Genomic DNA, 15656 nt, shown 5'->3' with positions numbered 1-15656 from the left:
TATTGTTCCCTAAAGAATGTCTGGACCATTATACAAGCTCTTATACCTCTTGTGTCACCCCCTCCTCCTCATAGTCTGTAAGCTCTTGTGATCAGGACCCTCACTCCTATTGTTCCACATGACTGTTTGCACTCTAATGTAATATTATATTTGTATATGTCCCCTATGATTTGTAAAGTGCTATGGAATTTGATGGCGCTATATAAATAAAGATTATTATTATATGGGAGGTTTTTTTTAATTTGAAAAGGACGCATGACGGAGCGGTTTCCTTAGGGTCGCGGGGACGCTCCTCTAGCCACGCCCAGGGGACTAGTCTCTACATACAGTACAGGTAAAGTTTGATCTAGGTTATCTTTTTTTCCGGTAAATGCTACTTTTACTACAAAAACTCTTAATGTATAGACTATTCTTTGTGGGGACATGGGGGAGCCAAAACCTGGTGACAAGTTCCCCTTAAGGAATTATAATATACAGTAAAAGCGAGTCATAGTACATGCTTCCATTGCACCACTGACTACATTGATGTATGTTTCACATATAGCATCCTGCCTGTTTTATAATACCACTCATACTCAGCAGATCCTTGTTTTACAATATCAGTAGTAGCACGCAATAATCAGCAAATGGCCAGCTATTAATAGTGGCTTTTACCAGAAATACCATTTCAGTAGCTGTCCGTCAGCAGCCATATTGCCCAATATATGCAAAGTATTGTATGTATATGTACTGAACTATGAGAGGACCACTGCCATGCTCCTTATGCAAAATGTCTTGTGGCAGTGTGTTGTCACTGCAGACTTAGTACCCACTGAAGCGAATGGTCCATTCATCAGTGTAGGAGATCTGCTTCTGGCTAGATCTATGGTGAAGAGCTTGGTAACAACACCACATTGATCAGAGCCCACAACTCTTCGGATATTGCAGTGGATAGGTCGTGGAAATCCCTTTAAGTCTATCCCCTCCCTTGATGGAGATAGACACTCTGTACAGAGCTGGCCACTATAGCTGTGAAATTTCTCTTGACATAAACTGTAGAGAATAGAGTATCCACCATGAGATAAATATGGCATTCATTAAGTATGAGTAAAGCCTTTAGCTCTTACCATTGACCCCATTTATGTACATTACAGGAATTGAGAAGTAAAGCAGACTTGTGGGAAGAGTTAGTATGAGCATTAGGGAGCCAGAAGATGGGAATGTGCAGTGTGGTTGTAATGTACACCGGCATCGGCCTTCCAAGCTGCAACCAACATTTCATCATTTTCCATTTGCTAGTATTTCACTGTTTCAGGCGTTGGTCAGGTCTTAAGCAGTAGCAGTCTTAACGTGTAACCTGTCAATAGAATAACCTGCTGCGGGACATCAAAGTGTCACTGAAGGACGTCACGGCTTCCTCTGTCCAGCAGGCTTCCTGATCTGAGTTACAGCAGAGGTGATGGGATCACCACCCTCACAGAGCACAAATGCTGAGAATCAGGGGCTCCTAAATACTCATGATATGGTCACCAGAGAACATGTGCTTGACAACGTTACAAGCAGCTGTCTGGATGAATGTTTGCTGACAACCACATGTCATGTTCCAATAGCTTAGGTCTTCGCAGTGCCCAATGCGCAAACAGGAAAGAAGCGTGTACATCATTTCCCCGGCACACTGACGCAAGAGGCCATACCAGAGAGACCTGGAGCAGCTCTACTTCCATTTACACCGCATGTAGTGCCGTGAGCCTCATCCATTTATGGACCATTACATGTCAAGGCTTTTATAGAAATGGACAATATGTATAATGCAACACATAAATAATACTGTGCATATGTATTTTCATCTATGTACATTTAAAAGTTGTTAGTTGCAAGGACATATCACTTACATTAGGGCTCATTCAGACGGCGATTTTGACATCAGTATGCCATCTTTTTTTTGGCAGATAGCATACTGATCCATTGATTTCTATGGGTCCCTTTACATGTCTGCAGCATGCACCATTTTATTTTTTTCATCTTCATGAACCTTTTACAGCAATGGGTCAGTATAGATACAATTCCTCCCTCAGCAAGAGATGAGCCCTTTAACTCTCTAGTTATAGTAAACAGTGATATAATTGTATAGTAAATCTGTTTCATGGTGTAAGTAGAATGAATTTATCAGGGTTAGGAGTCTTCCACCTGCCTGTCTTGATCCCTCACCCACATAAATAGATATATATATCCGGGTCAGTGTGATAGCCGGGAGATAGCAGCCCACTGCATCAACATTGAGAAAATAATGTTCTGGTCACAACTTTATCCTTTTCTCTAATTTTTCTAGACCCAGGAGAGCATCCTGTCTGAAGTTTCCATTAAGGTAGATGCAAGTCTAGTGGCTTTATACCTTGACAATCTCATCTAAGAAAAATATGAGTCGGTGCAACAACTGGGCACAGAACTTGACACAAGTTTTAGTTATGGGCATGCTGAGCCATTGCCTCCAAGAATACACCGTAATAGTTGTAAGCTGGACAGCCAGCACAATATCAAATGTGACTTGAGTAGTATTTCTCACTTCTCTGCCAAAACACACTAGCTACTAAAAAAGTAAGTTTTACAGCTATCACTTTACACTGCACTTCCCTCATTTCCACAGGAAATTGCTTATAGCATGAGCTGCAAATACAGCAATGAACCAGCTAGATGGACCTTTCTAGAAGCCCGTCCCTAAAGCATGGCTAGTTACTTAGAAGAAAGCCCTTGTATCTCATGGAGGTCACCATAAGAATGGTAAACTATATGGCCTCGGATAAACTTGGATTCCCAGTGTACCCCTTTACAAGTGGCTAGGGAACAATGCCCTATCTGGACGTTGACAAGGAGCAGCAGTAGCGCCCATGACACGTTTCTGTCATAACACGTTAATCAAACCAACATCCATCTTTATTAATGTTGGGTGGAACAAGGCACATGATAATGGAGATGTATCATGCTTTGTACACAGTGTGCCTCAATAACTCATAAATGACTGCAGCGTTTCCTGAAGTAAAACCTGAATTATTACGGGAAATGGCAATGACTTCCTCAGAGGAGGCAATGCTATGCTCTTAAGTACAAATGGAGTCGAGCAATGATAAATGTGGAAAAAACATTGGCGCCTGTCCCTGGTGGTTTGGAACAAGTACACAACTATTTAGAGGAAATGGAAAGACAATTTATTCTATAAAGAATTATAACTATGGGGGCCCGGGTGCTACATAGGACATAGACGCTGGTATAACAAAGATGCATGGGTTATACGTAAAATCACTAGACGGGGGGCTATGAAATATTTCCTGGCACGCTGTACAGAGTTTTTAGTGCCCATGAGGAGAAGACATACCCAATGCATAGATTCTTTAAGAAATATTGGATAGATACTAGGACTAGGCCATACACCTTAGGCACATTGTGGCACCATTAATAAGTGGTAGTCTCCTGCAATGGTCTGGCTTCAAGTGAAAAAGGTTTTCTCCCACCACTAATGTAAACATCTCAATTCTATGGAACCTTTAAAAATATTGAAAAAATGTATTACATTACGAAAAATACCTGTGGGCTTTATACCATGACACTGAGTTTTGTTTGGTACAAGCCTCAATTGAAACATTTGTCTCTGTATCCTTTTCTAGAAGGTCTATAGACCTTGTAGAAACTAACATGTAACTGGTGTAGACTTGATATCTTGGTGCGCAAATAGGGGAGTTTGTCAGAGATTTCATAAAGATGTCAGTGTCTATCATTTACCCTACCTGTACCTGTAAGTATTCTTCTCACACGACCCAATCTGGCGGTCCACTCACACACCTACAACAAGAAACAAATTCTTCCCTTGCAATCAGCTCATACATGGGGCTGTGGAAACCATGGCTATGTGTACAAGCCCACAGAAATACACAGGGATGTGTGCTAGTGGTGAAAACAACTGCCAGAACCCTTATAAGTATGTTCACATGCAGAAGTCCAAATCCGATGCCACTTTCGTGTGGTCTACAAAGCACCCATCTAGGAAATTTTCCCCTAACGAATCAGCAACCAAGCTAAGAGATGCCAAGATACCAGATACAGGGATAACAAAAGTTATGTGAATGACTCCACAAAGAACGAGCAAGCAGAGCACGAGCCGGGAGTTGTAATGGTTTCCTTGAGGTCTGGCTGAGAGCCAGTGGTTAATTCCACAATCACAGAAACAATGCATTGATTTACCATGTACCCTCATCGGACTACCGCAGGGGCACTTCTAGATATGCCCTACGTGCCGAAACCAGTGATTGCGAGGAATAAAAAAAGAACAGAGAAGCGTGAATATTTACCCGGACATTGTCACACACGTCACAGATGTTATTACCTTACTCTGCAGGTTTTTCCATCGTTCTATGGAAAAGAACAAAGCGACCAATCAGAAAGCAGCTTTCATGTCCTACACTACACTGTAAAGTAAAACTACATGCTAGTATGGCGAGGCTGTTTATCATGTCGAGTCAGCAAATTGTATCACTTGAGTCCCAGTAACCATAACTTCTGCAACATTTTTATTAATTGTGGAAAAACACACACATCTGCAAAACATTTTGGGTAAAGCTTTGTGCAGGGTGCCATGAGAGTAAAACTTGTGGTGAAGAACACAATGTCAAGCTGCCAAAACCCTACATGAGCAGATCCATCCATATCAGTGAAATGAGACGCCTTCTGCACAGATTAATATGGAAAATGTTGCCAAGTATGTACCAAGGAGGCTTACACCGATGTAGAAAAATTCTCTCTAAAAAGGGTACATTCCATGCAAGTGAATAACATTATTTCAGCAACTTTTTTACTAAACTTTTTTGATGACAAATACATTCACAGAAATGCATCAGACATCTCATGTGAATATAACCTTACTCACTGTAATCCTCCTTGTGTATAGCAGTGCTTAGCAGATGTACAAGGACCATGCTCAGCACCTCAAGGGAACCTGTCATATGAGATTCGGAGGCACTAAACCTCTTCCAGGTTCTTGTGAATAGTTGAAGACAAGAGGAACCAGAAATAAAGTGGATTCAGAAGTCATTTAGAAGAAATATTCATCAATCAACAATATCATAAATTATAGGCCACTATGGAGGGAGACGGGGTTACCTCAGGCAACCAAACAAGAGCTAATGTAGATAAGGACCTCCTGGGACCCGATGTCCTGTCATCGCCAACAAAAACAGAAATGGGCACGTCTTCACGACACAAACAGTACATGGCCAGTTCAGGAGAGCAAATCACAGATGAAATCAGCAAAATTCAACGGAAAAAGGGAAAGTATAGTGTATAAAATCTATTGGGTATATGGAGTCCTGCAAATCCACATAATGTAATGCAATTTCATAGTGACCATGTCCTAACAATAGGAGAGGAGACAGTTTTGTGGAAGTCTGCGTATACATTACAAGAGGATTTAACAGTGAATTGGTTGGATAACTGACCAACTGATTGGGGTAAAGACAGACCGATTTACCATTCAGGCTACTAAGAAAGCTGGGTGACAGCCCTGATATGGCTTGTGACTGGGATCATATGACAGCATTAATCACTAGGCTTGTCCCATGACATTACCTGAGCAGGTAATGATGGGCTGACATGCAGTCACTGGCACTGCCCACTACCAGTCCATGAGCTGCAGCTGTGACGGACCCTGAGATCCAGCACAGTAAGGTGCACGTACAGATGACAGACCATAACCCAGCAGCTATTGTTCCCTGTTATCAGCCGCTTCTAGACATATCACATTCCTCATGAGAACCATATAGCATCTCACACATCGGATTCAATTGTATCACACACACACACAGATCACAAGACTGCAGCAGCACATTCCATCACACCAGGAACTACTGGATCCAATCACATGGCAGATAACAAAGTTAAACCTCGATACAAATATGAATGATGCTTCCTGACTGGTCACTTTGGACTCCTGCCCTCATTACTGTAGCTCCATGCGCGGCCCGTGTAGTAGAGGCAGCGGCGGGCGTGAGAGCAGACGGCAGCGCTCCCCCTCCAGAGCAGCCGGGCACTTACCAGGGTGTGTGTTGTCTCCTCACATGTGCACTGCCCTCCAGCCCATGGCACAGGCACTTCTCAGCGGCGGGCACTGCTTGCTGAATAGCTGGAAGAAGTTTTCCTCCCAGAGATGACGTCTCCTCACAACTCTCCTCCCCAGTCCCAGCACAACAAAGGAGCTGCCGGCAACCGCTGCCTAATCACTTCCCCGTACAAGTATCAGGAGGAGGTGACAAGGGGGAGGCTCTGGGCGATCAGATGGAAGCGCTGAGAGTGAAAACTGTACAAAGCCCGGTCCCCATATATATGACTGCTGGGTACAAAGGGAGGAGTCTGGGCTCATCTGCGCCAGTGCGCCCCCTGCTGCAGCCTCGGCGTGTCACACCCTGGACTCCAGGCGAGTATATAAGGCAGTGATGTCACGGGCACCTAGTGGAGAGTAATCCCTTACTGGCTTCCTAAGGGATCATTCACACTGCAGCCGCATGAAAACGCTCCATTATATTAATGAGCTAATCTTCCCAGTGTACAGTGTACATGACTTTGTGTTAAAGGATATTGGGTCCAAATTTGACAATACAGTGTTAGTTTCCTGGCATCGGACATGGTTGGACACAACCTGTACATCAGTGATGGTGAACCTTTTAGAGGCCGAGTGGCCAAACTGCAACCCAAAACCTCCCTTATTTATCGCGAGGTGCCAACCAAAAATTAAAGCAATAACTTATTGCTCCTTGTTCAACAACTTTCAGTCATATTGGCCTCCTGAGGACAGCAACACAAGTAGAAAGATGGAACATTTTCACCATTTTAGCTTCTTTCCAGTTTTCCTCGGTACACAGAGAATCGTGGGGCAGCAGGAGGTCCTCCAAAAGTATTTCGACCCTGTCTAATTCTCCCTCTTCCTACAGTCCCAAGTAGCGAAGTCAGTATCAAAATATGACTGAAAGCAGCATCTTTTAAGTTGCTTATAACTGCAGGAAGATTCTTTGAGTCTCGTCTGGTGTGCTGGGGTGATGGCCCGGGTGCCCACAGAAAGAGCTCTAAGTGCCGCCTCTGGCACCAGTGCCACAGGTTCGCCACCACTGCTGTACATGATACAGGTGTCCAAAATGCGATCAAACAGTGCAGTGTGTGTATGAGTACTACTACTATGAGTATGAGTGATACAACTATCAGCATATGATGACATGGCGGTCACTGCATCTACACCACTCAGTATTTAGTAGTGTCATTCCACACCATGCTCCAGTAGCTACCACCCAGTGAAGAGTATTGTCACTCCACACCGTGCTCCAGCATCTACCACTCCGTATTTAGTAGTGTCATTCCACACCATGCTCCAGCATCTACAACCCAGTGTATAGTAGTGTCACTCCACACCATTCTCCAGTATCTAATACTCCGTATTTAGTAGTGTCATTCCACACCATGCTCCAGCATCTACCACCCAGTGTATAGTAGTGTCACTCCACACCATTCTCCAGTATCTAATACTCCGTATTTAGTAGTCGCATTCCACACCATGCTCCAGCATCTACTACTCAGTATTTAGTAGTATCACTCCACACCATGCTCCAGCATCTACTACTCAGTATTTAGTAGCGTCATTCCACACCATACTCCAGCATCTACCACACAGTATAGAGTATTTTCATTCCACACCATGCTCCAGCAGCTACCACTCAGTATATAGTAGTGTCATTCCACACCATGCTCCAGCATCTACTACTCAGTATTTAGTATTTTCATTCCACACCATGCTCCAGCAGCTACCACTCAGTATATAGTAGTGTCATTCCACACCATGCTCCAGCATCTACCACTCAGTATTTAGTAGTGTCATTCCACACCATTCTCCAGCATCTACTACTCAGTATTTAGTAGTGTCATTCCACGCCATGCTCCAGCATCTACCACTCAGTATTTAGTAGTGTCATTCCACACCATGCTCCAGCATCTACTACTCAGTATTTAGTAGTGTCATTCCACACCATTCTCTAGCATCTACCACTCAGTATTTAGTAGTGTCATTCCACACCATTCTCCAGCATCTACCACTCAGTATTTAGTAGTGTCATTCCACACCATTCTCCAGTATCTAACACTCAGTATTTAGTAGTGTCACTACTCACCATGCTCCAGCATCTACTACTCAGTATTTAGTAGTGTCATTCCACACCATGTTCCAGCATCTACCACCCAGTATAGAGTATTGTCATTCCACACCATGCTCCAGTATCTAACACTCAGTATTTAGTAGTGTCATTCCACACCATTCTCCAGTATCTAACACTCAGTATTTAGTTGTGTCATTCCACACCATTCTCCAGTATCTAACACTCAGTATTTAGTAGTGTCATTCCACACCATTCTCCAGTATCTAACACTCAGTATTTAGTAGTGTCACTACTCACCATGCTCCAGCATCTACTACTCAGTATTTAGTAGTGTCATTCCACACCATGTTCCAGCATCTACCACCCAGTATAGAGTATTGTCATTCCACACCATGCTCCAGTATCTAACACTCAGTATTTAGTAGTGTCATTCCACACCATTCTCCAGTATCTAACACTCAGTATTTAGTAGTGTCATTCCACACCATTCTCCAGTATCTAACACTCAGTATTTAGTAGTGTCACTACTCACCATGCTCCAGCATCTACTACTCAGTATTTAGTAGTGTCATTCCACACCATGTTCCAGCATCTACCACCCAGTATAGAGTATTGTCATTCCACACCATGCTCCAGTATCTAACACTCAGTATTTAGTAGTGTCATTCCACACCATTCTCCAGTATCTAACACTCAGTATTTAGTAGTGTCATTCCACACCATTCTCCAGTATCTAACACTCAGTATTTAGTAGTGTCACTACTCACCATGCTCCAGCATCTACTACTCAGTATTTAGTAGTGTCATTCCACACCATGTTCCAGCATCTACCACCCAGTATAGAGTATTGTCATTCCACACCATGCTCCAGTAGCTACCACTCAGTATATAGTAGTGTCATTCCACACCATGCTCCAGTATCTAACACTCAGTATTTAGTAGTGTCATTCCACACCGTGCTCCAGCATCTACCACTCAGTATTTAGTAGTGTCACTACTCACCATTCTCCAGCATCTACTACTCAGTATTTAGTAGTGTCATTCCACACCATGCTCCAGCATCTAGCACCCAGTATAGAGTAGTGTCATTCCACACCATGCTCCAGCATCTACCACCCAGTATAGAGTAGTGTCATTCCACACCATGCTCCAGCATTTAACAATCAGTATTTAGTAGTGTCATTCCACACCATGCTCCAGCATCTATTACTCAATATTTAGTAGTGTCATTCCACACCATGCCCCAGCATCTACAACCCAGTGTAGAGTAGTATCATTCCACACCATGCTCCAGCATCTACCCCTCAGTATTTAGTAGTGTCAATCCACATCATGCTCCAGCATCTGCAGCACCCAGTGTAGATTAAGGTCATTCCACACCTTGCTTCAGCAACTGTAGTGCCTAGTATTGAGTAGTATCATTCCAGCATTTTCACACAATTCTCTCCACACTATGCTCCATCATCTGCTTTGCATGGTTTGGATTAGTGTATGCACCAGCATACCTTTAAGTATTTAGTAGTGCCATTTTACACCTTGTTCAGCACCTGCATTGCTCAGCATGGAGTAGTGTATTCCCAAGACATGACACACCATCTGCACAACCCAGTATGGAGTAGTATAATTCCACATCATGCTCCAGCTTCTGTACCATCCAATATGGAGTTGTGTCCTGCTACACCCCATTCCAGCATTTGCAGGGCCCACTATGGAGTAGTGTCATTATACGCCTCATTCCAGCTTCTGCACTACCCAATATAGAGTATTGTCATTCCACAGTATTTAGTAGTCTCAGGGGAGACCGGTGGAGACTCTGGAGTGGCCTCAGGGGAGCAGCACTGACAAGCTGCAGAGTCACTGGAGCAGCTCTGGGAAGCTGCAGCGGCTGGGGCACCACTGGAGCAGCACTGGCAAGCTGCAGGGTCACTGGAGCAGATCTGGGAAGCTGCAGAGTCACTGGAGCAGCTCTGAGAAGCTGCGGAGCCACTGGAGCAGCTCTGGGAAACAGGAAACACGGAGGCTTTCTTTTCAGTAGAATGACCTGAAGATCCGGCAGGGGATGCTGGGAGTCGCCAGGCTATATAGCAGAGCCAGGATGCCAGCGCCAATAAGGAGGACGCTGGCCCTTTACATTCTTAGAGAGCCGGGCGTGCGCGCTCTAGAGAGCCGGGGCACCCGCGGCCTAGTCTGCGAGCAGGAGCCAGGAGCCAAGAACCCGGAGAGGTAAGCAGCGGCAGCACCCATGGCCATCACCTAAACCATGACTCCAGACTCCAGGCCGGGCTGTGCACGTCTCGGATCGCGGGGTCACCCCTGACACCCAGTATAGGGTAGTATCATTCCACACCCCATTCCAGCATCTGCTGGGCCCAGTATGGAGTGGTGTCATTACACACCATGCTCCAGCATCTGCACTGCCTATTGGGGGGTACCTTTTAATATAAATACATTTTTATACCATCTTTTATTGGGTTTACTAATGTAAAATGTTAATTAATAAATCAGTAAAATCTTTTTAAATCCCATAAGGATAATAGGAGGGAGAAAATGGGTCCCAAATCCATGTAGTAAGAATAATTCCTTGTAATCCATTACAAGTTATATTTTGTCTTTCCTGAAAGACACCCAGACCCCTCTTGTCAACCATCATAACTACATAGTCTCACTGCCCCTTAAGTAAACAAAAATCCCTAAATAGTGGAGGACCCTTGCCAATGTCATATTCCTATCATAAGAAATATCTATACACTGTCCCCATTGAATACATGCTAAATGTCTGCAAATACTCTTTGTTTGCATATATTTTGCATTACAGATAGACACATAAAAATCCATCTGGGGTTTACAGATTTTGGAAAACTAGGCATTTTGATGGTGTAAGCTAAATATGGAAGAGTAGAGTAGATATCATATCACAGCATGTAATATTATCCTCATTGCTTTAAGTGGCTGCACATGGAAAGCAGTAGGTCAATATATTGATCTGTGTTACACTTTGTTAAATTGTGCCTGTGTTTTGCTGTGTCTAGCTGGTGGTACATGAGAGATCTTTCTAGAGATGATAAAATATATCTGTTACATTGTATCCAGTTGTCAGATGCAGTCTGACAGATCAGGAAAATAGTTTATGATTAAGATCAGATATTCACCATTGGGGTATCATGCTGAAATTTGTTAGCATCATTACTCCCTCCATAGCAATGCAGCACAGGTAACCTTCATAGAGCAAAATTACTGTCTAGTTTATGACCTAAAAAATACCTTATGCGCGGCTGTCTGACGAAGCAATGGGGTCAGACGGATAGGGCCTAACTTTACTTTATGGGATAATCCCTTTAAAGCCTCCCGGAGGAGCCCACCTCCCTATCCTTCTTTCATGACCTTAGGCTATGAGAACAGTGGGTATGAGAAAGCCCATGATGGGTGAACAGGGCAGGAACACTCTGGACTGCAGTGTTACCAGCATACTTATTCTCCGGTGGGTCACACACCGTTGCATCAGTCATCTTCTGACAACTCCTTTGTATCTTCTGACAAGCAAGAAATGTAGATTCATTGGGGCAGATTTACTTACCCGGTCCAATCGCGATCCAGCGTTCTCCGACGCTGATTCAGTTTCTGCCGGGATTCACTAAGGTCGTGCACCTGATGTCCACTAGGTGTCGCTGGTGCACTGAAGTCCACCGGAGTTCCTTCGTTTCGGTGTATATGAGTGCTATTTTTGCGTTTTTTTTTTTTTTTTTTTTAATTCCGCAGTTTTTCCGAATCCGTCAGGTTTTTTCCGACGGCCACGCCCCCCATTTCCATCGCACGCATGCCGGCGCCGATGCGCCACAAACTGTTCATGTGTGCCAAAAACCGGGGGCAATTCAGGAAAAAAACGGCGCAAATCGGTAATATTCGGGAAACCCGACGAAAAATAGCGATTCGGGCCCTTAGTAAATGACCCCCATTGTTTCATCCAAGATTCTGACGTTTGAATATGTCTGAATGACTAACATAATTATAATAGCAGCACAAAAGGCTGAAACTGTGGCCACAATCAACACCGTGTACATACTAATAAACTAACACATGTTAGGCCCCTTTGACACTTGCGTTTTTCACGCACGTTTTTTTTAACGCGCGTTTAAATCTAGACATGCTCTACTTTTGCAAGTCACAAGTGTGAAAAACGCACCATACAAGTCTATGGAGATGCATCAAAAACGCATTGCACTCTGAGACACATGCAAGTGCAATGCAAGTACAATGCGTTTTTCACGCATCAATTGTGCCTGTGTTTTGCTGTGTCTAGCTGGTGGTACATGAGAGATCTTTCTAGGATTGATAGCAATTCACAGAGGTAGAGAAATCTAATCATAAGGATGATGTCTGAAGGTCAGGGGTATAAATGTCTTACCTACTATATTTCCTTCATGTACATGGGAAAAAGGTGATGGCATCAGGGATGGAAAACATGTTAGAAACACATCAATGAAATATAAAAGAATAAAACATTTTATAAAACTAAATAGAACACAGAAACAAAAAAAAAAATTACGAGACAATAGATTGTGTTATAGTTGTAATTAATCCCACAGAATTAGGAAATACCACTGGCAAGAGTTTATTGCCATATGAAGACACTTGTGGTGAAACACACATACTTATTTTTATTCCTGTCTTGTACCCAATTCACATACATTGTATGTGAATTCGCAGAAACATCTGTTTTACTATGTTGCAAGACATTACACACAATGGCGCTTCTCAGTATTCCACGTTCTCCACTTGTAAATCGTAAGCGTCCCAAAGGCTGCCACTAGATGGTGATGTAACCCTTGTAGATGTTATCCTTATATTAATAGCACAACCACTCTTGTTATTTTATTCTAGAATGTTATTACCATTTTCTGCAGAGTGGTTTTAAAATCAAAAAATAATACGGTATTCCCAAATCAATTCCATTTACCACAACTTCTACCATTGACTGAAGGAGAAACCTGACAATAACCAGCAGGTATGACAGAAAATTCAGGGTCCCTATAGTTCGCTGTTATCTTCAGGACAGTCTGTACTACAGCGAGGCATGATATACTGCAGGCCTCTTCCAATGGCCATCTGTATAGTTTACCGATGTGTAGGAAACCTAAAATGACATCAACTGCATGGTTTTCTATATGGATTGTTGTATTTGTTAACAAATAGACACTATTTTGTTAAGAATATTATTATTATTATTATTATATAGTTTGTACTAAATTTTAACTGTGTAGGTATAATGTTGGTGATCCTATTAGGGTCTTATACTTACCTTGTTAAAGTTTGGTATACGTGACCAACCCCTTTAAGTACCAGCTAATCAAATCAATCCTGCATGACAAATATGGGACTACTGATGATTGAGGGCAGTTACTAGGAACACACAAACCAAATTATTTATAAACTTTACTCTGGGCAACGTTAACACAAAGAGTTAATCCAACATAAATAAGATGGGTCTCTCCTTCTCCTCTATATTGTGACTGCAAAAGTTTAATTCATAGGGGTAATCCCATCTGGTAACTGCAAAAAACATAATGGGTCCTCTGGCCTCTGTCTCACGGAGGTGGCTTTGTGCAACTCCATCGACTCACCTTTGCGGAAGGTCAGAGAATAACCTAGCATGGAGGCTTTGCTATTTTCACAAGTTCCCATAGCACTGGATGGAGAGAGCTACAGGTATGTGGCCTCCTCTATACTCACTGCAGCAGTAGTACAAGATGCCCTCATTCTTCACCTACAATCACATACCAGATATAATCTATTTATGGCATATTTAGGTTCTATATATGCTATAAGTGTCACAAATAGAAACATCCCTTTAAGTTAGTCTATGAATGTACAGCACCAAGGAACTAATGTTGCGTTATAAGTAAAAAATAATCATTATTTGTCTGATTGTGTGTATAATTCGATTGTAATATTGCAGAATCTTTAGAATATGCTGAACATACAGAAGACAAAAATTTCAGTTCAAACATTTCCTGGATTGTTTGCTTTTCAATTTTTCTTTTGAAATATTCCTAGCGTGCAGTTTTCCAAAAAAAAATCTTTATTAGGGGTGCTGCTGCCGCAGGTTTTTCTTTTGCATTTTCCTGGTCTTTTTCACACATTTCTCTTCCAAAAATGTTAAATTTAAGGGAAATGAGGTTTCTGTAAAGAAAAAACATGTTATTAATAAAAATGTATTTGGAAAAAGTTGAGAAATAAAAACGAAGAAAAGGACTAGCCGCTAAGTATGACAAATTGGTGATATGTAATCAAGATATAATAGCATCTTAGAGAAGCGATAGTCTTTTGTAATTCCACTGGAGGGCATAGTTCTGAGTTCTGGGCCAACTATATCACCTTGTATCACACTACAGAGTGAAGCATAAACAATTTCCTGAACAAACCTGGGAACATAGATGTATAAATATGGCGGAAGGCCAGGGCAGGCTCCAGGTTTTAGTGGGCCCCTGGGCGACAGAGCCTTAGTGGGCCCCTCCGTGGGCCGCCCCCTAAAGTGGCCACACTGCCCCCCCTCCCCTGCGGATACACTGACCCCCTCACCCCCCTGCGGACACACTGAACCCCCTCTTCCCCTACGGACACACTGAACCCCCTCTCCCCCTGCGGACACACTGAACCCCCCCTCCCCCTGCGGATACACTGAACCCCCACTCCCCCTACGGACACACTGAACCTCCCCCTCCCCCTGCGGACACACTGAACCCCCCCCCCCTCCGGACACACTGAAGCCCCCTCCGGACACACTGAAATCCCCCCTGCGGACACAATGACCTCCCTGATGACACACTGACCCCCTCCCTCCCCCTCTCCCTCATGACACACTGACCACCTCCCTCCCCCTCTCCCTGATGACACACTGACCCCCTCCCTCCCCCGTCTCCCTGCAGACACGCTGAACCCCCCCACCCTCCGGGAAAGAAAAAAGAAAAAATAATTTACCTTTCCTGGTTCCCCCGCATCAGCGCCTGCAGCTGTCTTCGGCCTGGGCCTCCCGTACGCACCGGCTCTGAAGCCTGCACATGTGATCCGATGACGTCATCATGTGCGCCGGCTTCAGAGCCGTCGCATACCCTGCGGAGCGCCGCATCGTGGGAACTGGGACAGGTGAGCTTTAGATTCTGCCTCTATGCTGCGCTCCCGACCAGCTCAGCATAGAGGCAGAAAAGTGATCGATCCGGATGCTGATCAATTGTACCAGTGTCTTATAGCGACACTGGTACAATTGATCCAGGGGCCCGAGTGGGCCCCTCCAGTACCCCGGGGCCCCGGCACTTGCCCGGGTTGGCAGGGTGCTGGTGCTGGGCCTGTGGAAGGCCCATGGATTTAGGGTCCATTCATATGCGACAAGGAAGGTCACAGAGGTCTACTTTTCAGTAAATCCTAGGGGCTCAGACTGCAATGAATAAGTCTAATTGGTTATGTAGGGTAGCAGAGAGGTATTCCATAGAGTGCATGTCAGTA

At 43.8% G+C, this 15656-nt stretch overlaps 1 protein-coding gene across 1 annotated transcript in view; it reads right to left on the bottom strand.

Annotated features, from left to right (window-relative positions):
- Positions 1–6357, bottom strand: part of CEMIP2 (cell migration inducing hyaluronidase 2) — a 55656-nt gene extending 49299 nt beyond the window's left edge. Inside the window, exon 1 of the mRNA XM_072150962.1 lies at positions 6058–6357. The gene's annotated coding sequence lies outside the window, so the exon portion shown is untranslated. The remainder of the gene's footprint in view (positions 1–6057) is intronic.
- Positions 6358–15656: the final 9299 nt, after the last annotated feature.

Source organism: Engystomops pustulosus, chromosome 1, assembly GCF_040894005.1.
Source record: "Engystomops pustulosus chromosome 1, aEngPut4.maternal, whole genome shotgun sequence".
In the NCBI taxonomy this organism is placed as follows: Eukaryota; Metazoa; Chordata; class Amphibia; order Anura; family Leptodactylidae; genus Engystomops; species Engystomops pustulosus.
The sequence above is the reverse complement of the archived record's forward strand: the minus strand, read 5'-3'. Positions and strand labels throughout refer to the sequence as shown.